This window comes from Pseudophryne corroboree, chromosome 1 (genome assembly GCF_028390025.1).
Source record: "Pseudophryne corroboree isolate aPseCor3 chromosome 1, aPseCor3.hap2, whole genome shotgun sequence".
Taxonomy (NCBI): Eukaryota; Metazoa; Chordata; class Amphibia; order Anura; family Myobatrachidae; genus Pseudophryne; species Pseudophryne corroboree.
The window spans coordinates 593,407,718-593,433,916 of NC_086444.1; the positions used below are offsets into that span (position 1 = coordinate 593,407,718).

Below are 26,199 nucleotides of genomic sequence, written 5' to 3' on the forward strand. Positions count from 1 at the left end.
CCCCATATTTCTGCAACCAGGATCGGCTCAAAGAGCCCGAAGCTGGTTATGCTTAGGAGGGGGGACCCCACGCAATTTTTTTAATGATTTTACACTGTTTAATTTAAATAAATAAAAAAAAAGAACCCCAGCACGGATCACACAGATCCGGCCGAGATTCATTTTTAAAAAGTCGGCAGTGTTTTACTAATCACTGCCGTAAAAATAGAAGAAAAAAACACGAATGACATCGACATCGGAACAAAAGAAAAACCCGAATACGACAGCTTAGTAAATCCGTCGTAACAAATTCAAAAAGTTGCAGTTTTACACTTTCGATGTCATTCGTGATTATTCTCCCACCAAATCGGGAGAATTACGAATGTTAGTAAATATACCCCTAGGTATGTACTAGGCTCTGCCTCTCACTGGAGGTTCCCTGCCCGCCTAGCGGGATCCCAACGCTTCCAAGACATGTTGCTTGCGGCTTGGGATTCTTACTGTTTCAATAATTCCGTACATGACTCGAACCCGGCTTTGTTTTGGTAGACTGTCAAGGCGGTGCTGAGGGGAGATATTATTGCGTTTGTTGCTAAGTTTAAAAAAGAAATGAACACCACTTATCGTGCTGCTCAATCTAATCTCACTTCCTCCTTTCAAGAATTCAAAGCATCCCCCACGATGGATAGGAAAATTGTATACACCAAGGCTAAGCAACACTTTGATCAAGTCCTAACGCAAATATCTAATACATTTTTAGGGGCGGGCAAACATAATATATTTTGCTTTGGCAATAAATCCAGGAAATTACTGTCTAGTCTTCTTAGGGCGGACTCCGGTCTGCATTATATAGCAGCTTTGAAGGATGATTGACACTATGGCTAAACATGTCTTTTGGACAGGGATAGCATTGCCCCAACTTAGTCACGATCATTCGTTATCGCTCACAGCCCCCATCACCGCGCAGGAAGTCCTAGATACCATTCACTCTCTTAAATACCTTGAATCTCCGGGCCCTGACGGTTTGTCTGCGGAATTCTACAAGATTCTTGGGACAATAATTAGTGGCCCCTTAGCATTCTTGTACAACTCCATTTGTTCCCTTCACAAGGTCCCGGAATACTTCAATTCTGCCTCGATTAGAGTACTGCCCAAACCGGGGCGAGATTTGCTATTGCCTTCCTCATATAGACCTATTGCGTTACTTAACGTCGACTATAAAATCTTCACTAAACTTTTGTTGGATAGGATAAAAAAAATGCTTCCGAACCTCATTCATGAAGACCAAACTGGCTTTATATGGGGAAGGCATTCGGTGACGAATATTAGGAAGATTCTCGCTGTTATGCAGGCCTTGGAGTCCTCTCGGGCTGGTGGTCCTGCTTTCCTGCTATCTTTGGATGCCGAGAAGGCTTTTGATTTGATTACGTGGGACCACCTGTTCGAGACTCTCCGGAGGTTTGGCTTCCCTCCAACATTTGTTTCCACGTTGCAGGCTCTCTATCACGAACCCCTCACTCAAATCTTCACTAATAAATTCCTTTCCGCTCCTTTCTTTACCCAAAGAGGTACTAGGCAGGGCTGCCCACTTTCGCCCCTCCTGTTTGCATTGGCCCTGGAACCCCTGGCTATTGCACTTAGACACCTTCACACCTTTTCTGGTGTTGAGGTGGGCGATGTGCAAATTAAGTTAAGTTTGTTCGCAGACGACATGCTCTTGTTCGTGCGTGACCCCCTGACCTCTATCCGGGCCATATTTGATATCATAACAAAATTTGGGTCGTTTGCAGGGTACAGAGTGAATGTCAGCAAATCTGATTTGCTCCCCATAGGCCCTCATTTGGCCCAGGCAGACCTTACGAATCTCTTGCCTTGTCTCAAACTTAACACGGCATATAAGTATTTAATTTTGAATGGGCGAGAACGGCAAAGAACTAAGACATTCAGTATTATATGAGAAGAGGGGGATGGACATACAGGACCCTTAAGAGCCGTAACATAGTGTCTAAGTTGAAGGTACATGAAGAACTGCCTCTGCGGCAGAGATAATTTATCCTGCAGTTGGGAAAAAGAGAGAATTTGGCCACCGGGATCAGGAATAAATATCCCCTCACATACCTCTCAATTTTATTCTTGTAATTATACGCCTGTCATCCAGAAAATGAGGCGTCAACTGGAAAATTGGATTGATCTCCCCCTCTCCATCCTAGGCAGGACCATAGTGGTGAAATTAGTGACCTTTCTGAAATTGTCATATTTGCTCCAGATGCTGCCTGTAGCTATATCTAGATCGGACGCGCTGGTTTGTTCCAGAGTATTTTCCAAGTTCATTTGGAAAAATGGAAGACCGCGCATGCCCAAGTCTCGCACGTATCTTCCTAAACAAAAGGGAGGTCTCATTGCCCCTAATATCCAACTGTTTGCCAGAGCGGCCCTTTTCCGCTACGCTTCAGATTGGCTCCTCAACCAAACATCTTATGTTAACCTCCCCCTAGAGGAAGCACTTTTTTCCCCATACTCTCCAGCTGCACTTCTGCACACCTGTCTGAGAGATGTCCCGAAAGAGATCAGATCTAATATTTTATTTCATGACACATATAAGGCCTGGGTATCGATTCACAAAAATTTTAAGACTGACCCATATATCACTCCATACATCCCTATCTGGGGAAACCCTAATTTTCTACCTTCACTGCACAACAAACTGTTCTACACATGGAAATTGCAGGGCATTTCTGTAATTAAAGATGTTTTTGATCCCGGTGGCCAAATTCTCTCTTTTTCCCAACTGCAGGATAAATTATCTCTGCCACAGAGGCAGTTCTTCATGTACCTTCAACTTAGACACTATGTTACGGCTCTTAAGGGTCCTGTATGTCCATCCCCCTCTTCTCATATAATACTGAATGTCTTAGTTCTTTGCCGTTCTCGCCCATTCAAAATTAAATACTTATATGCTGATTTAATTGATGCTAATACTACCTCCAGGCTCCCCCTTTCATTAGCTCGGAGGAGGGAAGTTCCAGATTTCCCTGACATTACACACATATTGAGTAACACGAAACGAACTCTTAAACACTTGAAACCGGCTAGATTACAAGAAATTCATATTAAGACTATTAATAGAATGTATGTATCTCCGGCACAGAGAAAACATTTCAACCCCTCCGAATTAGGGTTATGTGTTAAGTGTTCCATGCTGAATGCTAATCTGACTCACAATTTCTGGTCCTGCTGTAAGATTAAGACATTTTGGCATAAACTTTGTACCTACTTCAACAAAATGTTTGTCTTGAATTTACCGCAAAATATTCGAGCAATGTTATTTGCTGATTTTTCAGACTGGTTGGGAATCTCCGACATTTCTACTATAGTCCCGGCCTTGACGGTCATGGTAACTGTGGCAAAGCAGATAATACTTTCCCACTGGCTATACCCGACGGCCCTGACTGTACAAGAATGGGAGACTGCCTTGTTAGAAGTCATCTATCATGAGCGCCGTACGGCAAATGTGTTTGCTACTAGTGGTATTAGCCTTTTCTATAAGAAGGGGGTCTAGCAACGGTTCTGGCGTAAGATTCTCCAGTATTTATCCCGTCTACTTAAATTACCTCTGCCTGAGGAGGTGGGCCCGTTGCTGTTCGCGGATTTTTCGCCCTGGCTGTTGCGGTATGACCTGGCCCCTGTGATCCCTCTGCTGGCTGTGATGGTCACGGTGGCGAAACAGATGATACTGCGACATTGGATATATAAAACTGCTCCATCGGTGGGGGAGTGGGAATCTTCCTTATTAGACGTACTATTCTGTGAGAGGCGAATGGCCACTTTTCAAATTGAAAATGGAGTGATGCTTTTCCATAAGAAATGGGGAACCTATATAGAGAGTTTGCCCCTAGACAGACGCGACTGTATCTGGAAGGTATTCCGAGACACGACATGGTACTGGACTAGTCGAATAGTGGGAATTATTACTTGACCTCCTGTAGACTGGACGATAGATTTCATTGGGAGACCTAGATTATGCATCGACCCCCCACATTAGGGTAATGCATACCACATTATTCACTCCACGACCATGACCTACTCTCCTTATCCGGAATATGGACTTTATCAGTCCCCTCTCCCAACCCCCCCCCCCCCCCCCCCTATCCCCGGCAGCATACACCACTTATCAATAGTACCTCTGCTCTACTTCTCTTACTTTCATTTCTATACCTATCCCTTTTTCTCTTCTATCTCTCCTTCCTTTTAACAGCTGTGATATTTGATTCATTTTCTGACAGTTGTCTGGTATTGGGGGAAGTGGTGCACCTAGGTGAGCCGCGACCCCTACTGCTATTCGTCCTAGACAGCTGTATTTGCATCATTTGATGTGAAATATTTCTATTTTTTCTTCTCCTATAAAAAAAAAAAAAAAACAGTACAGCCTTTGAATTTTTGTATTCTGTGCATTTTTGAACTTGTTTATGTGACATTGCAGAATTTTCTTGTACGGTAATACCTAGTAACGTATGTTGTGACATTATGGCTGTCTAATAAAGAAATTTATTTAAAAAAAAAAGAAGGGGGTCCAGCTCTAAGTAATATGTCTCCACATACCCGAGATCAGCTGCACAGGCTTTTTGACCCTGTCTCTCAACGTGGGCAGCCGTCTCCTCTCTCTTAAGTGTGTGCAGTCGAGAATGTGTTGTTCAACAGTGGTAATGCTTTCCCCATATTTCAGGTGTGCCAACATATCATCTAGACTCTTTGTATTATGTGACACTCCAGCTCCCTATCCTCATATCCTCTCTCCCCTTTCTTTCTCCGTTCCCCTCTCTTTGCTTCCTCTTCTTTTTATTTTATGATCTATCTATTGCTTTCTTCGACTTAAATATTAAAAAATAGATCAGCCACTATGTTTGTTATGTTACGTTCTGTACCTGTACTGTATTTATGCCCTTTGATGATATCCATTTATGTACTTTCCAGATGTATAATTGTTTTCCCATGTATACTTTTGGCTGTTTTATAAACAAATTATTTAAAAAAAAAAAAAAGCGAACATGTGTCCTTAACAAATAAATCATGAAGACACCACACTTACACCTTTGCAGATAAATGGTGTGTCCCACCAATAACCAATACAACCCATTCTAAATAAGGTACCTTTCACCAGGTACATTATTAAGGACCTGAACTAATTGCTAACACACAATAGTAACAGCCAGGAGATTTTACACAAACAATCATGATAGACACAATTACACAAACTAATACACACTAAACTAGCATAGTCCTAATATAAGACATAGCAGGACTCCAAAGTTTTAACAACAAAACAATTGTAAAAAAAAAAAACACATAAAAACTATTCACCATCCTGCCTGGACCGATCTGAATCACGCACATAAGTGGCCCCAACCACTTCGCGAGGAATTAAGCTCTGCACTGGCTCCTCCCACTCCGCATAAGTTGCGATATACGGATGCCCACCACCGGTTTGATGGGCAGACTTGGCCTCCTTGGCCATCTTGGCCTTGACACGGCGCTTTATGTCGTAAAAACGTTTACGACATGTGTCTTCTGCCCTGCGAACAACTCCCTCGCTATTCACTGCAGCTACAACTTTAGCCCAAATAGCACTCTTTCTACGAGAAGTGACTTTGGAGGCCTCAACGCCAAAGAGCTGCCGATGATGGCGCATCAGCTCACCAACCAGCACAACATTTTCTGCATAACAAAACTTCCCAGTCTTCGTAGTGGTGCGTGGCTGCGGAGCCACAGCACCATCACTCTCACTAGAGTCCGCAGCAGCAACCTCACCCTCCGACTCACTACTCTCCTCCCTCTCACTAACACCCTCAGCCTCACTCACCTCCTCCCTCAAACTAACCCCCTCCGCCTCACTCAGCACCTCCACTTCACTCACCTCCCCCACCTCACTGACCTCTGACTGAGACATAATTGACACAAACAACACATAACACGAATAACAAAATACACAAAAAAAACACTCTCCACTAACACTACACACCACACACCAAACAAACACACACACACACACACACACACACACACACACACACACACACACACACACACACACACACACACACACACAACAATAGACTGAAATAAAAAAACACCCACTAAAAATATGACACACTTCAAAACAACACCACAACAATAATCACAAGACGACTTACAAACCAAATACACCACTCAGCAATCACTTAAACTCACCTAACCAACTTTCCACAACTCCTACCACAAACAACACTACCTCTCTCCTCTCCACTAGCTAAACCCACGAGGTCCGTCCGGTTTGGGGCGTATTTATACTATGCTGCACAGACACTCCTCCATCACAAACCCAACCAATCACGGATGAGTGACGAAAACGAAAGTCAGAAAAAAATGCGTCCGGGAACGGAGTAAAATCTCGGCCGTGAAAAAAAAATACGAAACCGTAAAAAAAAAACAATAATACGGCCGCAAAACAAAATTCGGCCGCATTAGGAACTTAAAAAATACGAATATCATCGACATCGGAAAATACGAATAACAAAAATACGACAGCATAGTAAATGAGGCATAAAAAAAAAAAAGTTGCAAATTATCACTCCCGATGTCATTCGTGTTTAATCTTCAAAACAAATTTCGAAAAATACGATTCTTAGTAAATATACCCCCATGTGTAAATTGTGTACTATATGAATTGAATATTAAATATGTCTTTGTAGCTTTTCTGTGCGTATGCTACCGTATATACTCATACCACGCGCCAATGCGCAAGGCTTGTGAACCAGTGCACGTGGCATGCGGGTATGCATACGCACAGCGAAAACGCGCACGCACAGAGACCACTCTGTGGTGTTTGCACTTGAAGTGTGTGTGTAATATTTTTTACATTGACTTCGACAATATATATCTATATGTCTATATATATATATATGTCTATATATATATATATATATATATATATATATATATATATAGCTATGTATAGTATATATATTAAGGCATGGCATAACTGGATAAATGGATACCTACGCAGCATGGTCTCCACTTGCAGGAAATTCTGAAGACGTCATCGTCCGGCTCCGAAAACGGCCATGACATGCCTGCGCTTCCGGCCACCCCCCCCCCCCCCCCCCCCTCAACGTCAACCCCCCAGTGTTACATCATGCCCACTGAAGACATCAGCAATAAAGGAAGCTGCCTGGGTGAGATGCACTATGGGCCCAATTCATACAGTATGTGTATATATATATATATATATATATATATATATAGATACAAAAAAATGTCTTCCACCCCGCGCTCAACCCACCAGCAGTAATATGGAGAAAGTCCCTGTTAGTGAACTTTCAAAGAATAACATAAACAAAACAATAACCAATTGCAAAAAGACGTCCAGAATGGCCTAAATTAGATATGATACCAATTTGTTTTTATTAAAAAAAAACATATAGAATTCCATAAATTCGTAGGAACATTTTTTTTACAAATAAAAGGTTCCATACATTCATATAAACATTCTTAAAAGAAATACTTCTTTTAAGAAGTATTTCTTTTAAGAATGTTCACATGAATTTATGGAATTCTATATGGTTTTTTTTAATAAAAACAAATTGGTATCATATCTAATTTTGGCCATTCTGGCCGTCTTTTTGCTCGGGTGCGTTCTCTGGTGTAAGGGTATACTTGCAGGTGACACCAGTTATAAGAATCCACACCGTGGAAGAACAGCTACTGGAAATACTAAAATCTGAGTGTTTTAAAGTTATACCAAGCGCAATTGGTTATTGTTTTGTATATATATATATATATATATATATATATATAAATTGTGATGGGGGAAAGCTTGTCGGCGCTTAACCGCGATACCAAACTGTACTAGTGTGTAGACCAGGATAGTGCGAATGAGCAATCAGATGGTCTCCTTATTTAGACACTCCCTTTTATATATTCGGGCGTCAGCTACACCTTAAAGAGAGAAGCATTGGTAAAGTGCTTCATGTACAGTGTAAAAGAAAAAGTGGATAAGGTGATTTTAAGCGACCAATGGTGTCTTAAAACTTAGAGGAGACTAAGATTAAAAATGATAAAAATTTAATAGAATATAATTAGCACCAATACAAAAGTAAATAAAACAGAAGCCCTATATAAAGAACCAATAAAATGAGTAAGAAATCTCTGGAACTACATATAAATATACAAGTTAGTGTAAAATTGATAGTACAAACTGATATAGGACAGGAGGATAAATGTCCTAACAATAAAAAATTGGAAATAAGATCAGCATAAAAAATGTATAAATAAGGTTCTTAGCTTTTGAGAAGGTATGTATCATAACACCCAACGCGTTTCGTCCAATCTGGACTTCATCAAGCGGTGATAGGTAATTGGGACAGCTCATCTATATATACCTGTGTTAATGAGGAAGTGATAGATACATCACTTCCTGTCAATTAACAGATACCAAATTTAATAAACTGTTTATACATATCAAAACAGAGTGACAATAACCTTACAGCATAATATCACTATGTTGTACAAAACCGCTTTATAAAGGAACTGTTTCCATGTGTTTAAAATGGTAAAAAACACAGTTAAAGTTCGTGATCCTGGACTTCCTGTCTGGATTGTGGGTGATGTCACGTCCGCCCCACTTCCGGCGTCCGGCATTCTCCATTGCGCATGCGCTGGGTTCGGATCATAGAATGTTTGTGTCCAACATCGGCTGCGCATGCGCCTGCTCTCCCATCAGATATCAGAGGCTCAAAACGTCTAGAAAATAGCGGCGGCCATGTTCTTGGAGTACGTTCTCACAGACATCTATTTGTATAATTAGGTGGTCCCGGCGGCTATCTTTGATGTGACAATTCTTGATGGGAATATGCTCACAACCGAGAATAAAGAGAGAATAATGTGATTTAGGAATATTACTTAGACACATATCTCATATTTCTATTAAATTCTATTTGTATCACTTGTCCCAGGCATAAAAATATTTAAACAGCCTATGGCATTAGATGTCTATGTGGTAGTAAAAATCACAGCATTAGGGACAGGATTAGGTCTAATAGTGGAGGATTTTAATGATGTAAAAGATTAGTTAAGAGGCCTATTGCGCTGATTCCTTACAGTATTACACCTTACATGCATACAATTACACATGAAAATAAGGGTAAGTATGAATATAGTCATTCACGCACGGAGGTAGTGTTATTTGATATTACAGCATCAGACGTATTATTTCAAGTGCTAACGGAATTACATGTGTATTAAGCATATTTTCACCTCTTAGAAACACCAGAGTTCCAGTGGGAAAGAGAGAAAGAGTAAGTATTATTATTAGAATATCCTCATATCCCTCGCTCAAAAAGTTACAGCACCCAGTCTTCCATGATGGTTCCCCATCTATGTACTAGCTGGGCCCAGCACTGCTTGGCTTCCAAGATCGAACGGAGTTGGGCATCTCCAGTGCGGTATGGCTGTAGTATTGGCGTGGTTTTTAGAGGTAATCATAATAAAATGAAATGACGTGGTTGGGGAGGTGGCCCTAGTAGAAATGACAACAGAGAAGAGACAGGTTGCCCTAGTAAGCAGAAGAAAGTGTAATCAGCTTACGTCACAGAAAGGGGGCTATTTCGTAGCCCTCGTTGAAACCATCAGGGTGCAGGGTGTTCAGTTCGAAAATCCAATACATTTCCCTTTTCGATAAAAGGTTAGAGAGATCACCACCTCTCTCGCCCAGTGAGACTAGCTCAATGCCCTTGAATGTTAATTCGTCAGGATCCGAGTTATGGCAGGCATGGAAATGTTTCGGTACTGCATGTGTTAGTACTTTGTTTTTAATATTTCTCACATGTTCCTGAATGCGGATTTTCAAAGGTCTTTTCGTTTTCCCTATGTATTTCATCCCACACGAGCACTCCAGCATGTAGATCACTGACACCGTATTACAGTTGATGAACTGCTTAATCTTATAGTCTTTGGACCTGTTGGTTTTCTTGAAGGTTTTCCTATTAGGGTGTACGTACCGACATACATTACAGCGGCCGCATTTATAACATCCAACGCATTTGGGCATGCATGATCGTACTTCCGGGTTTCTTAGCATGCTCGGTGCCACCAGATCTTTGAGATTTTGCGACTTCCTAAACACCACTAATGGATCCTTCGGGAGATAATCTTTCAAAATAGGATCCATTAGGAGGATGTTCCAGTGTTTTTTCAGTGTTTTCTTAATAATGTTCTCATGTCTACTATACGTGGTGACAAACCTCACTGTGTCATCACCTTTCTCCTTGGATTTATATTTCAGAAGTTGTTTCCTCTCCAATTTCTTGGCCTTCAGGTTTGGTTCTTCCAAGAAATGGTTCGGATAGCCTTTTTCCTTGAATCTTTCAGTGTATATCTGCAGTTGCTGATCCCGATCCTCAATGTTCTTACAGTTCCGAGCAATTCTGTTGAACTGTGAAAAGGGAATGTTGTTCTTCCATTGTTGACTGTGATTGCTTCGATTAATGTACATAACTGTTCATATCCACTTCCTTGATATAATTCTTAGTAATCACTTCATTGCCCATGTGTGTCAAGACCAGATCAAGAAATTCTATCTTCTCTGTGCTTTCCTTTGCAGTAAATTGAAGGTACATAGAATTATTAGATAAATATATAAAAAATACCTTAAAACTTGCACCGTCACCATCCCACACAAGTAAAATGTCGTCTATATATCACCCCTTGATGAAGTCCAGATAGGACGAAACGCGTTGGGTGTTATGATACATACCTTCTCAAAAGCTAAGAACCTTATTTATACATTTTTTATGCTGATCTTATTTCCAATTTTTTATTGTTAGGACATTTATCCTCCTGTCCTATATTAGTTTGTACTATCAATTTACACTAACTTATATATTTATATGTAGTTCCAGAGATTTCTTACTCATTTTATTGGTTCTTTATATAGGGCTTCTGTTTTATTTACTTTTGTATTGGTGCTAATTATATTCTATTAAATTTTTATCATTTTTAATCTTAATCTCCTCTAAGTTTTAAGACACCATTGGTCGCTTAAAATCACCTTATCCACTTTTTCTTTTGCATATATATATTCATTCAGGAACAGGTTAAAACCAGATTACTCACGGGGCTGGGCAGCTCATAGCCGTATGCTGCGCCGCAACATAATGGTGCAAATCGGGGGTATACGGGAGGGGCAAAGCTAATGATAGTGCCCCACCCCATTTCTACTATGTATTACGGGGATATCAGTCCATTCAGGGAGGTTCCAGGGTTTTTTAGATATTCAAACTTCCCCTCCTACGAGTGCTAGTGCCAGCCTACTCCTCCTGGCCCCTGGCTCCTGCCTCCCCTCCACCTTTAATACCCAGCACCCAGGGGCGTCTCTAGATAGGAGGGACCCGTGTGCATACTCCGTGTGTGGGCCTCCCCCTCTTCCATAGCAGTCACGCTGCTGCTAACGCTCTAGACTCTGGCACAGTGCCAGAGTCTACAGCGCATGCGCAGGACTACGAAAAATGGCTGCCATGGCATTTTTCTGGAGTCCAGCACATGCGCTGTAGACTCTGGCACTGTGCCAGAGTCTCTAGTGGTCAGTGCGCTAGCAGCGGCGCAACGGCTACGGGAGAGGAGGGGGCCCACACACGGTCAGCGATGGACTCCGGAAAGGTAAGTATAGGAGAAATGGGTGCAGTGTGTGAGGTGTGGGAACCCCCTGGACTCAGGGGCCCATGTGCACCATACACACTGCACCCATTATAGATACGCCACTGCCAGCACCCCTGCTCCTTCTCTTGTACCAGCCTACAACTCTTGTCCCCTATCTCCTACCTCCTCTTGTCACTGGATCTCTTATAATACCCAGCACCCCTCCTCCTGTCCCAGCGTCCTCCTCCTGTGTCACCAGCTCCATTTTCTGCACATCAAAAAGACGAGGAGCCATAATGAATTGCAGGCAGAGCACAGCGGCCCCCAGTCAGTTCATACAGAATAAGATAAAGGTAACCTAAAATATTATTTTGGTATATTTTAAAATGTATTTGGGTGCCTATTTATCCAGAAGAGTAGCCGTAAAAAGGGGGCTCTGTCTGGCGTAATGCGTAATAGGGGGCTTTGTCTGGCGTAATACGTAAAAGGGGGCTCTACCTGCCGCAATGTGTACAAGGATGCTCTGTCTTGCATAATGTGTAACAGGGGCTTTAACTGATGTAATGTGTATAAGTGGCACTACTCTGTAACGTAATTCGAATAATGGAGACTACTGTGCAGCGTAATAGGAATTGGTATTATTTTGTGATCACGTGCCTTCCCCATGAAGCCATGACCCTATATTTTGGTTGCACACTGACACGATTTTAAATATGGGTGGGGGGGAGGGGCGCTCATGCTGTTTCTTGCATACAGCGCTAAAATGTCTAGTTACGGCACTGCACATCTGTATATAATGCAATTAACCATGGGTTATGAGGAGTACACATGTCTCTCCATATAATCTTCGAGGTTCCATTTAATACAATGCTATATCTGCATTCCTCCTAGGAATGCAGATATTGTCAGAGCGGTTGAGACACTCGCTGGGAACGGGTACTGATGGAGGCATGGGCAAATTTGGAAGGCATGACCATGCCCCCACAGGAAAAGAAAAATTCTATGTGCAGAATTGTGAAGCGGCAGCGTTTGTCCGTCTAAGCGGCTGATCCAGACCCATACTGGCCACTCCAACAAGCCAGGACCCAAGTAATTAGAGCCCAAATGTATTAATCCTTAAACAATTATTAAGTGGAGATGGATAAAGAGTGATAAATGACCAGCCAATCAGCTTCCTAACTGCCATGTAACAGGCTGTGTTTGAAAAATGACAGTTAGGAAGCTGACTGGCTGGTCATTTATCACTCTTTGGGGCAGATGTATTAACCTGGAGAAGGCATAAGGAAGTGATAAACCTGTTATAAGTGCAAGGTGATAAATGCACCATACAATCAGCTTCTAACTGTTAATTTACATATTGAAGCTGATTGGCTGGTGAGTTTATCACCTTGCACTTATCACTGGTTTATCACTTCCTTATGACTTCTCCAGGTTAATACATCTGCCCCTTTATCTGTCTTCACTTTATCACTCTTTAAGGCTTAATACATTTGGGACTAGTACCTGTTCTCCCCCCCATCCTTCCCCCCTTCCTTACCAGTGCGCTTGAGTATGGATCATCAAATCGACAGTGTAGGTTGACAATGTTTAGGTCGACCACTATAGGTCGACAAGGTCTGAAGGTCGACAGGGGCTATAGGTCGACATGTGCTAGGTCGACAGGTCAAAAGGTCGACATTAGTTTTTCACCTTCAGACCCTGTTGACCTGGTGACTGTCAACCTATAGTGGTCGACCTAAACATTGTCGACCTAGGCAGTGTCGATCTTCAGACCGGATCCCGTGTGGCCATACACTGTGAAATATCTCAGTGTATAGCCACAATATCTGCAGGTTTCAGGCTGTCAAATTGAAATTATGTCAGTCTGACAGACATTTTTGGGTCTATTCATAAAGAGAGTGAAAACTGAATTGTTACTTTTCACTATATATCGCCTCAGTTCGATGTAATATATAGCTTAGTTAGGTACCAGTTCATGTACACTTACCTTTCTGGCGATACAATCCGGTATCCAGGGCTCCTGGCGATCATTTCTTCAGCTGCAGTTCTCTACGAAGCGTGGAGGTGAAGGCAGCTCCTTCTGTGGATGCGCCGGCAGCTGAGGTCAGGGGAGGCTGCAGGGGCTACCGGGATATCAAGGGGCAGGAGAAAGTGCCGGGCAGATAGCAGAGAAGTATTAAACTTCCCTGCCGTCACCACACTGATGTTCGGATTATGCCATCCTGAGATGGCGAATCTGAACACACAGGAGAAGCAGAAAACTGACCTTACCGTCCTTTCATGAATTGCACTCACCATACTAAAGATGCGGCACGGAGCAACGGGGGGGGGGCGGGTGTACATTGGGGGTGTCAGAAAATTCTCCATGGAAACCTGCACCATGAAAGCACTAGCAAAACAGGGATTTCCTCTGCTCTATAAATAGACCACTTTATCTGACAACACGTAGGGCCTTATTCAGGTTGGATTCCAGAAGTCCAAAAATTGCTAATTTTCAGACTACTGCGCATGTGCAGTGGCCGCAGCACACGTTTGTGAACCTTCATAGTGTGATCACATCCCGGAAGGATGCGATCGCACTGTGATTGACAGTCCAGGGGCCGTCGGGGGAGTGGGGGGTCATTGACGCAGCATTAATGCAGCATTTTGGGAAAATGGTCCGGACAACGCAGGCGTATCCGGACCATTTTCGGGGTGACTATGTGATATCACATACAGCCTGACTGCATATGCAGGGGTGCTTCCTTAGTTTGCCTGGTCTGCGATGTTATCGCAATTGAATTGTGATTGCATACTGGGCGGCCTTGCCCTATGCTGGGCGCCCCCAGCATGCGATCGTCAGCAGTAGCGGTTTCTGCTTTTTAGCAGAATCTGACACTGAACCTGATTGCGGTCCATAGACATCATACAGTAATGCCGGGCATACATGTACCAATAAAATGCCAGTCAGACTGACAGGCATTTTATCTCACAGCCTCGGAAAGTGCAGATATTTATTTATTACCAGTTATTTATATAGCGCACACATATTCCATAGCGCTTTACAGAGAATATTTGGCCTATTACATCAGTCCCTGCCCCAGTGGAGCTTACACTCTATATTCCCTACCACATGTGCACACACATTCATGCTAGGGTTAGTTTTGTTGGGAGCCAATTAATCTACCAGTATATTTTTGGATTGTGGGAGGAAACCAGAGTACCTGGAGAAAACCCACACAAGTACGATGAGAATATACAAACTCCACACAATTAGGGTTATGGTGGGAATCGAACCCATGACCTCAGTGCTGTGAGGCAGTAATGCTAACCATTACACCATCCGTACTGCTGGGACATACATTGTGAGATCTCAAAGTTATGGAACCCTATATCTGCACTCTGCCCCTGGGGAGGACACATTTCCCTGTTGCTTCCCATGTGAAGGAGCAGGGGAAATGTCTGTCAGTCGGCCGCGGCAGGGCATACACTGCTCGATGCGGCCAACCAGACACTTACAAATATTGATCAACTGATCAATATTTTCGGATCGGTTGCCCGCATACACACTGCAATTATCTGGGCGATCTGCTGATATTGGGTGGATCGCCCAGATAACTGTAGTGTGTATGCCCAGCATAAGTAATATCAGCAATCCATCACTTAACCCCTTTCATGCCGTAGCATCTACTCCATGGTGCTGCACCTTCTGTTGCCCCTAGGCTCCCTAAACTACAGAAGATTATTTTATTGTTGCTTCTTTAATACATGTGACTTGTCACTAACAGCTTCAGAAGCACAACAAAGAGGAAGAAATATACACAAGCACAAAATGCTATGCTGCTAGCGTCCGTTATTACCCCCAAGCCGCCATTCTGTCCTGCATCCTGGCAGGGTGACACACCAGCCTAAATTCGGGTCTGGCAACGGTCCAGACTCCGGATCGCAATATATAATATATAATTTTATGTAATATAGACAATTCCTAGTCTTACAATACATTGCTTTGTCCAGCATTACTATGGAGCTCTAACCACTGCACCAGACTGGGCTTCAGGGCCTGAAAGAGTTAATGCAATCAGGAAGTGAGAGAGAGTCTCTGCCTAATACCGCTTTCACATCGCTAATGCCGGATCCCACCCGGTAAAAGAAACGTGTCCTTACCGGTAGAGATGAGCGGGTTCGGTTTCTCTGAATCCGAACCCGCCAGAACTTCATGTTTTTTTTCACGGGTCCGAGCGACTCGGATCTTCCCGCCTTGCTCGGTTAACCCGAGCGCGCCCGAACGTCATCATGACGCTGTCGGATTCTCGCGAGGCTCGGATTCTATCGCGAGACTCGGATTCTATATAAGGAGCCGCGCGTCGCCGCCATTTTCACACGTGCATTGAGATTGATAGGGAGAGGACGTGGCTGGCGTCCTCTCCGTTTAGAATAGATTAGAGAGACACTTGATTTACTAATTTTGGGGAGCATTAGGAGTACTCAGTACAGTGCAGAGTTTTGCTGATAGTGACCAGTGACCACCAGTTTTATTTATAATCCGTTCTCTGCCTGAAAAAAGCGATACACAGCACACAGTGACTCAGTCACATACCATATCTGTGTGCACTGCTCAGGCTCAGGCCAGTGTGCTGCATCATCTATTATCTATATATAATATTATATATATCTGTCTGACTGCTCAGCTCACACAGCTTATAATTGTGGGGGAGACTGGGGAGCACTACTGCAGTGCCAGTTATAGGTTATAGCAGGAGCCAGGAGTACATAATATATTATATAGTGAGTGACCACCAGACACACAGTGCAGTTTATTTAATATATCCGTTCTCTGCCTGAAAAAAGCGATACACACAGTGACTCAGTCAGTCACATACCATATCTGTGTGCACTGCTCAGGCTCAGGCCAGTGTGCTGCATCATCTATATATATTATATATCTGTCTGACTGCTCAGCTCACACAGCTTATAATTGTGGGGGAGACTGGGGAGCACTACTGCAGTGCCAGTTATAGGTTATAGCAGGAGCCAGGAGTACATAATATTATATTAAAATTAAACAGTGCACACTTTTGCTGCAGGAGTGCCACTGCCAGTGTGACTAGTGACCAGTGACCTGACCACCAGTATATATAATATTAGTAGTATACTATCTCTTTATCAACCAGTCTATATTAGCAGCAGACACAGTACAGTGCGGTAGTTCACGGCTGTGGCTACCTCTGTGTCGGCACTCGGCAGCCCGTCCATAATTGTATATACCACCTAACCGTGGTTTTTTTTTCTTTCTTTATACATACATACTAGTTACGAGTATACTATCTCTTTATCAACCAGTCTATATATTAGCAGCAGACACAGTACAGTGCGGTAGTTCACGGCTGTGGCTACCTCTGTGTCGGCACTCGGCAGCCCGTCCATAATTGTATATACCACCTAACCGTGGTTTTTTTTCCTTTCTTTATACATACATACTAGTTACGAGTATACTATCTCTTTATCAACCAGTCTATATATTAGCAGCAGACACAGTACAGTGCGGTAGTTCACGGCTGTGGCTACCTCTGTGTCGGCACTCGGCAGCCCGTCCATAATTGTATATACCACCTAACCGTGGGTTTTTTTTCTTTCTTTATACATACATACTAGTTACGAGTATACTATCTCTTTATCAACCAGTCTATATATTAGCAGCAGACACAGTACAGTGCGGTAGTTCACGGCTGTGGCTACCTCTGTGTCGGCACTCGGCAGCCCGTCCATAATTGTATATACCACCTAACCGTGGTTTTTTTTTCTTTCTTTATACATACATACTAGTTACGAGTATACTATCTCTTTATCAACCAGTCTATATTAGCAGCAGACACAGTATAGTGCGGTAGTTCACGGCTGTGGCTACCTCTGTGTCGGCACTCGGCAGCCCGTCCATAATTGTATATACCACCTAACCGTGGTTTTTTTTTCTTTCTTTATACATACATACTAGTTACGAGTATACTATCTCTTTATCAACCAGTCTATATATTAGCAGCAGACACAGTACAGTGCGGTAGTTCACGGCTGTGGCTACCTCTGTGTCGGCACTCGGCAGCCCGTCCATAATTGTATATACCACCTAACCGTGGTTTTTTTTTCTTTCTTTATACATACATACTAGTTACGAGTATACTATCTATTTATCAACCAGTCTATATATTAGCAGCAGACACAGTACAGTGCGGTAGTTCACGGCTGTGGCTACCTCTGTGTCGGCACTCGGCAGCCCGTCCATAATTGTATATACCACCTAACCGTGGTTTTTTTTTCTTTCTTTATACATACATACTAGTTACGAGTATACTATCTCTTTATCAACCAGTCTATATATTAGCAGCAGACACAGTACAGTGCGGTAGTTCACGGCTGTGGCTACCTCTGTGTCGGCACTCGGCAGCCCGTCCATAATTGTATATACCACCTAACCGTGGTTTTTTTTTCTTTCTTTATACATACATACTAGTTACGAGTATACTATCTCTTTATCAACCAGTCTATATTAGCAGCAGACACAGTACAGTGCGGTAGTTCACGGCTGTGGCTACCTCTGTGTCGGCACTCGGCAGCCCGTCCATAATTGTATATACCACCTAACCGTGGTTTTTTTTTCTTTCTTTATACATACATACTAGTTACGAGTATACTATCTCTTTATCAACCAGTCTATATATTAGCAGCAGACACAGTACAGTGCGGTAGTTCACAGCTGTGGCTACCTCTGTGTCGGCACTCGGCAGCCCGTCCATAATTGTATATACCACCTAACCGTGGTTTTTTTTTCTTTCTTTATACATACATACTAGTTACGAGTATACTATCTCTTTATCAACCAGTCTATATATTAGCAGCAGACACAGTACAGTGCGGTAGTTCACGGCTGTGGCTACCTCTGTGTCGGCACTCGGCAGCCCGTCCATAATTGTATACTAGTATCCAATCCATCCATCTCCATTGTTTACCTGAGGTGCCTTTTAGTTGTGCCTATTAAAATATGGAGAACAAAAATGTTGAGGTTCCAAAATTAGGGAAAGATCAAGATCCACTTCCACCTCGTGCTGAAGCTGCTGCCACTAGTCATGGCCGAGACGATGAAATGCCAGCAACGTCGTCTGCCAAGGCCGATGCCCAATGTCATAGTACAGAGCATGTCAAATCCAAAACACCAAATATCAGTAAAAAAAGGACTCCAAAACCTAAAATAAAATTGTCGGAGGAGAAGCGTAAACTTGCCAATATGCCATTTACCACACGGAGTGGCAAGGAACGGCTGAGGCCCTGGCCTATGTTCATGGCTAGTGGTTCAGCTTCACATGAGGATGGAAGCACTCAGCCTCTCGCTAGAAAAATGAAAAGACTCAAGCTGGCAAAAGCAGCACAGCAAAGAACTGTGCATTCTTCGAAATCCCAAATCCACAAGGAGAGTCCAATTGTGTCGGTTGCGATGCCTGACCTTCCCAACACTGGACGTGAAGAGCATGCGCCTTCCACCATTTGCACGCCCCCTGCAAGTGCTGGAAGGAGCACCCGCAGTCCAGTTCCTGATAGTCAGATTGAAGATGTCAGTGTTGAAGTACACCAGGATGAGGAGGATATGGGTGTTGCTGGCGCTGGGGAGGAAATTGACCAGGAGGATTCTGATGGTGAGGTGGTTTGTTTAAGTCAGGCACCCGGGGAGACACCTGTTGTCCGTGGGAGGAATATGGCCGTTGACATGCCAGGTGAAAATACCAAAAAAATCAGCTCTTCGGTGTGGAGGTATTTCACCAGAAATGCGGACAACAGGTGTCAAGCCGTGTGTTCCCTTTGGCAAGCTGTAATAAGTAGGGGTAAGGACGTTAACCACCTCGGAACATCCTCCCTTATACGTCACCTGCAGCGCATTCATAATAAGTCAGTGACAAGTTCAAAAACTTTGGGTGACAGCAGAAGCAGTCCACTGACCAGTAAATCCCTTCCTCTTGTAACCAAGCTCACGCAAACCACCCCACCAACTCCCTCAGTGTCAATTTCCTCCTTCCCCAGGAATGCCAATAGTCCTGCAGGCCATGTCACTGGCAATTCTGACGAGTCCTCTCCTGCCTGGGATTCCTCCGATGCATCCTTGCGTGTAACGCCTACTGCTGCTGGCGCTGCTGTTGTTGCCGCTGGGAGTCGATGGTCATCCCAGAGGGGAAGTCGTAAGCCCACTTGTACTACTTCCAGTAAGCAATTGACTGTTCAACAGTCCTTTGCGAGGAAGATGAAATATCACAGCAGTCATCCTACTGCAAAGCGGATAACTGAGTCCTTGACAACTATGTTGGTGTTAGACGTGCGTCCGGTATCCGCCGTTAGTTCACAGGGAACTAGACAATTTATTGAGGCAGTGTGCCCCCGTTACCAAATACCATCTAGGTTCCACTTCTCTAGGCAGGCGATACCGAGAATGTACACGGACGTCAGAAAAAGACTCACCAGTGTCCTAAAAAATGCAGTTGTACCCAATGTCCACTTAACCACGGACATGTGGACAAGTGGAGCAGGGCAGGGTCAGGACTATATGACTGTGACAGCCCACTGGGTAGATGTATGGACTCCCGCCGCAAGAACAGCAGCGGCAGCACCAGTAGCAGCATCTCGCAAACGCCAACTCTTTCCTAGGCAGGCTACGCTTTGTATCACCGCTTTCCAGAATACGCACACAGCTGAAAACCTCTTACGGCAACTGAGGAAGATCATCGCGGAATGGCTTACCCCAATTGGACTCTCCTGTGGATTTGTGGCATCGGACAACGCCAGCAATATTGTGTGTGCATTAAATATGGGCAAATTCCAGCACGTCCCATGTTTTGCACATACCTTGAATTTGGTGGTGCAGAATTTTTTAAAAAACGACAGGGGCGTGCAAGAGATGCTGTCGGTGGCCAGAAAAATTGCGGGACACTTTCGGCGTACAGGCACCACGTACAGAAGACTGGAGCACCACCAAAAACTACTGAACCTGCCCTGCCATCATCTGAAGCAAGAAGTGGTAACGAGGTGGAATTCAACCCTCTATATGCTTCAGAGGTTGGAGGAGCAGCAAAAGGCCATTCAAGCCTATACAATTGAGCACGATATAGTAGGTGGAATGCACCTGTCTCAAGTGCAGTGGAGAATGATTTCAACGTTGTGCAAGGTTCTGATGCCCTTTGAACTTGCCACACGTGAAGTCAGTTCAGACACTGCCAGCCTGAGTCAGGTCATTCCCCTCATCAGGCTTTTGCAGAAGAAGCTGGAGGCATTGAAGAAGGAGCTAAAAGGGAGCGATTCCGCTAGGCATGTGGGACTTGTGGATGCAGCCCTTAATTCGCTTAACAAGGATTCACGGGTGGTCAATCTGTTGAAATCAGAGCACTACATTTTGGCCACCGTGCTCGATCCTAGATTTAAAGCCTACCTTGGATCTCTCTTTCCGGCAGACACAGGTCTGCTGGGGTTGAAAGACCTGCTGGTGACAAAATTGTCAAGTCAAGCGGAACGCGACCTGTCAACATCTCCTCCTTCACATTCTCCCGCAACTGGGGGTGCGAGGAAAAGGCTCAGAATTCCGAGCCCACCCGCTGGCGGTGATGCAGGGCAGTCTGGAGCGACTGCTGATGCTGACATCTGGTCCGGACTGAAGGACCTGACAACGATTACGGACATGTCGTCTACTGTCACTGCATATGATTCTCTCAACATTGATAGAATGGTGGAGGATTATATGAGTGACCGCATCCAAGTAGGCACGTCACACAGTCCGTACTTATACTGGCAGGAAAAAGAGGCAATTTGGAGGCCCTTGCACAAACTGGCTTTATTCTACCTAAGTTGCCCTCCCACAAGTGTGTACTCCGAAAGAGTGTTTAGTGCCGCCGCTCACCTTGTCAGCAATCGGCGTACGAGGTTACATCCAGAAAATGTGGAGAAGATGATGTTCATTAAAATGAATTATAATCAATTCCTCCGCGGAGACATTGACCAGCAGCAATTGCCTCCACAAAGTACACAGGGAGCTGAGATGGTGGATTCCAGTGGGGACGAATTGATAATCTGTGAGGAGGGGGATGTACACGGTGATATATCGGAGGGTGAAGATGAGGTGGACATCTTGCCTCTGTAGAGCCAGTTTGTGCAAGGAGAGATTAATTGCTTCTTTTTTGGGGGGGGTCCAAACCAACCCGTCATATCAGTCACAGTCGTGTGGCAGACCCTGTCACTGAAATGATGGGTTGGTTAAAGTGTGCATGTCCTGTTTTGTTTATACAACATAAGGGTGGGTGGGAGGGCCCAAGGACAATTCCATCTTGCACCTCTTTTTTCTTTTCTTTTTCTTTGCATCATGTGCTGATTGGGGAGGGTTTTTTGGAAGGGACATCCTGCGTGACACTGCAGTGCCACTCCTAGATGGGCCCGGTGTTTGTGTCGGCCACTAGGGTCGCTAATCTTACTCACACAGTCAGCTACCTCATTGCGCCTCTTTTTTTCTTTGCGTCATGTGCTGTTTGGGGAGGGTTTTTTGGAAGGGACATCCTGCGTGACACTGCAGTGCCACTCCTAGATGGGCCCGGTGTTTGTGTCGGCCACTAGGGTCGCTAATCTTACTCACACAGCTACCTCATTGCGCCTCTTTTTTTCTTTGCGTCATGTGCTGTTTGGGGAGGGTTTTTTGGAAGGGACATCCTGCGTGACACTGCAGTGCCACTCCTAGATGGGCCCGGTGTTTGTGTCGGCCACTAGGGTCGCTAATCTTACTCACACAGCTACCTCATTGCGCCTCTTTTTTTCTTTGCGTCATGTGCTGTTTGGGGAGGGTTTTTTGGAAGGGCCATCCTGCGTGACACTGCAGTGCCACTCCTAGATGGGCCCGGTGTTTGTGTCGGCCACTAGGGTCGCTAATCTTACTCACACAGCTACCTCATTGCGCCTCTTTTTTTCTTTGCGTCATGTGCTGTTTGGGGAGGGTTTTTTGGAAGGGACATCCTGCGTGACACTGCAGTGCCACTCCTAGATGGGCCCGGTGTTTGTGTCGGCCACTAGGGTCGCTTATCTTACTCACACAGCGACCTCGGTGCAAATTTTAGGACTAAAAATAATATTGTGAGGTGTGAGGTATTCAGAATAGACTGAAAATGAGTGTAAATTATGGTTTTTGAGGTTAATAATACTTTGGGATCAAAATGACCCCCAAATTCTATGATTTAAGCTGTTTTTTAGTGTTTTTTGAAAAAAACACCCGAATCCAAAACACACCCGAATCCGACAAAAAAAATTCGGTGAGGTTTTGCCAAAACGCGTTCGAACCCAAAACACGGCCGCGGAACCGAACCTAAAACCAAAACACAAAACCCGAAAAATTTCAGGCGCTCATCTCTACTTACCGGGTGGGATCCGGCATTTGCTCCCCTCTGCTGGCTTTTCGACCCGGCAATATACCGGGTCGGTTGCCATAGCAGCGGGGGGGCGCAGCAGCAGCAGGGGCGGGGGTGGAGGCGGCGCTGGGAGATGAGCTCATCTCCTGCGCCGCCTCTCCCTATGCTGTGAATGGGAACCGTGTCGCATCGACGCGGCTCCCATTCACACTGCACCTGACCCGGTATTCAACCCGGGTATAATCCTTCTTTTATACCGGGTTGAATTAGCGGGTCAGGCGACCCGCTAATTCTCAGAAAGTGCTTTCACATCGCACACTGACCCGTGTCGACACGGCAATATGCCGTGTCGATACCGGGTTATTTGTGCGATGTGAAAGGGGTATAAGCTAATAGTGGAGGACATGGATTGGACAGTGTAGAGCGGAAAGGGAAAGGAGGGGTGTGGAAAATAAGATTTTACTCACCGGTAAATCTATTTCTCGTAGTCCGTAGTGGATGCTGGGAACTCCGTAAGGACCATGGGGAATAGACGGGCTCCGCAGGAGACTGGGCACTCTAAAAGAAAGATTAGGTACTATCTGGTGTGCACTGGCTCCTCCCACTATGACCCTCCTCCAGACCTCAGTTAGGATACTGTGCCCGGAAGAGCTGACACAATAAGGAAGGATTTTGAATCCCGGGTAAGACTCATACCAGCCACACCAATCACACCGTATAACTCGTGATACTACACCCAGTTAACAGTATGAAATCTAACTGAGCCTCTCAACAGATGGCTCAACAATAACCCTTAGTTAGGCAATAACTACATACAAGTATTGCAGACAATCCGCACTTGGGATGGGCGCCCAGCATCCACTACGGACTACGAGAAATAGATTTACCGGTGAGTAAAATCTTATTTTCTCTGACGTCCTAGTGGATGCTGGGAACTCCGTAAGGACCATGGGGATTATACCAAAGCTCCCAAACGGGCGGGAGAGTGCGGATGACTCTGCAGCACCGAATAAGAGAACTCAAGGTCCTCCTCAGCCAGGGTATCAAATTTGTAGAATTTAGCAAACGTGTTTGCCCCTGACCAAGTTGCAGCTCGGCAAAGTTGTAAAGCCGAGACCCCTCGGGCAGCCGCCCAAGATGAGCCCACTTTCCTCGTGGAATGGACTTTTACTGATTTAGGATACGGCAATCCAGCCGCAGAATGCTCCAGCTGAATTGTGCTACAAATTCAGCGAGCAATAGTCTGCTTAGAAGCAGGAGCACCTATTTTGTTGGGTGCCTACAAGATAAAAAGCGAGTCAGTGTTCCTGACTCCAGCCGTCCTGGAAATATAAATTTTTAAGGCCCTGACTACGTCCAGTAACTTGGAATCTTCCAAGTCCCTAGTAGCCGCAGGCACTACAATAGGTTGGTTCAAGTGAAAAGCTGATACCACCTTAGGGAGAAACTGGGGACGAGTCCTCAATTCTGCCCTATCCATATGGAAAATCAGATAAGGGCTTTTACATGACAAAGCCGCCAATTCTGACACCCGCCTGGCCGAAGCCAAGGCCAATAACATGACCACTTTCCACGTGAGATATTTCAAATCCACAGTTTTAAGTGGCTCAAACCAATGTGATTTTAAGAAACTCAACACCACGTTGAGATCCCAAGGTGCCACAGGAGGCACAAAAGGGGGCTGAATATGTAGCACTCCCTTTACAAATGTCTGAACTCCAGGCAGTGAAGCCAGTTCTTTCTGGAAGAAAATCGACAGAGCCGAAATCTGGACCTTAATGGAACCCAATTTTAGGCCCATAGTCACCCCTGACTGTAGGAAGTGCAGAAAACGACCCAGCTGAAATTCCTCTGTTGGGGCCTTCCTGGCCTCACACCACGCAACATATTTTCGCCAAATACGGTGATAATGGTTTGCGGTTACTTCTTTCCTGGCTTTTATCAGCGTAGGAATGACTTCTTCCGGAATGCCCTTTTCCTTTAGGATCCGGAATTCAACCGCCATGCCGTCAAACGCAGCCACGGTAAGTCTTGGAACAGACAGGGCCCCTGCTGTAGCAGATCCTGTCTGAGCGGTAGAGGCCATGGGTCCTCTGATATCATTTCTTGAAGTTCTGGGTACCAAGCTCTTCTTGGCCCATCCTGAACCACGAGTATCGTTCTTACTCCTCGTTTTCTTATTATTCTCAGTACCTTTGGTATGAGAGGCAGAGGAGGGAATACATAAACCGACTGGTACACCCACGGTGTCACTAGAGCGTCCACAGCTATTGCCTGGGGTCCCTTGACCTGGCGCAATATCTAGTTTTTTGTTTAGGCGGGACGCCATCATGTCCACCTGTGGCCTTTCCCAATGGTTTACCAACAGTTGGAAGACTTCTGGATGAAGTCCCCACTCTCCCGGGTGTAGGTCGTGTCTGCTGAGGAAGTCTGCTTCCCAGTTGTCCACTCCCGGAATGAACACTGCTGACAGTGCTAAGACGTGATTTTCCGCCCATCGGAGAATCCTTGTGGCTTCTGCCATCGCCATCTTGCTTCTTGTGCCGCCCTGTCGGTTTACATGGGCGACTGCCGTGATGTTGTCTGATTGGATCAGTACCGGCTGGTTTTGAAACAGAGGCCTTGCCAGACTTAGGGCATTGTAAATGGCCCTCAGTTCCAGAATATTTATGTGTAGGGACGACTCCTGACTTGACCAAAGTCCTTGGAAATTTCTTCCCTGTGTGACTGCCCCCCAGCCTCGAAGGCTGGCATCCGTGGTTACCAGGACCCAGTCCTGTATGCCGAATCTGCGGCCCTCTCGAAGATGAGCACTCTGCAGCCACCACAGTAGAGATACCCTGGTCCTTGGAGACAGGGTTATCAGCCGATGCATCTGAAGATGCGATCCCGACCACTTGTCCAAGAGGTCCCACTGAAAGGTTCTTGCATGGAACCTGCCGAATGGAATTTTGCTTCGTAAGAAGCTACCATTTTTCCCAGGACTCGTGTGCAGTGATGCACCGATACCTGTTTTGGTTTCAGGAGGTCTCTGACTAGAGATGACAGCTCCTTGGCTTCCTCCTGCGGGAGAAACACTTTTTTCTGTTCTGTGTCCAGAACCATCCCCAGGAACAGTAGGCTTGTGGTAGGAACCAGCTGTGACTTTGGAATGTATAGA

The 26,199-nt window shown here is 44.8% G+C and overlaps 1 pseudogene; it reads right to left on the reverse strand.

The window, feature by feature from the left end:
- Nucleotides 1–9,350: 9,350 nt before the first annotated feature.
- LOC134950100 (5S ribosomal RNA) lies at nt 9,351–9,469 on the reverse strand (annotated as a pseudogene).
- Nucleotides 9,470–26,199: the final 16,730 nt, after the last annotated feature.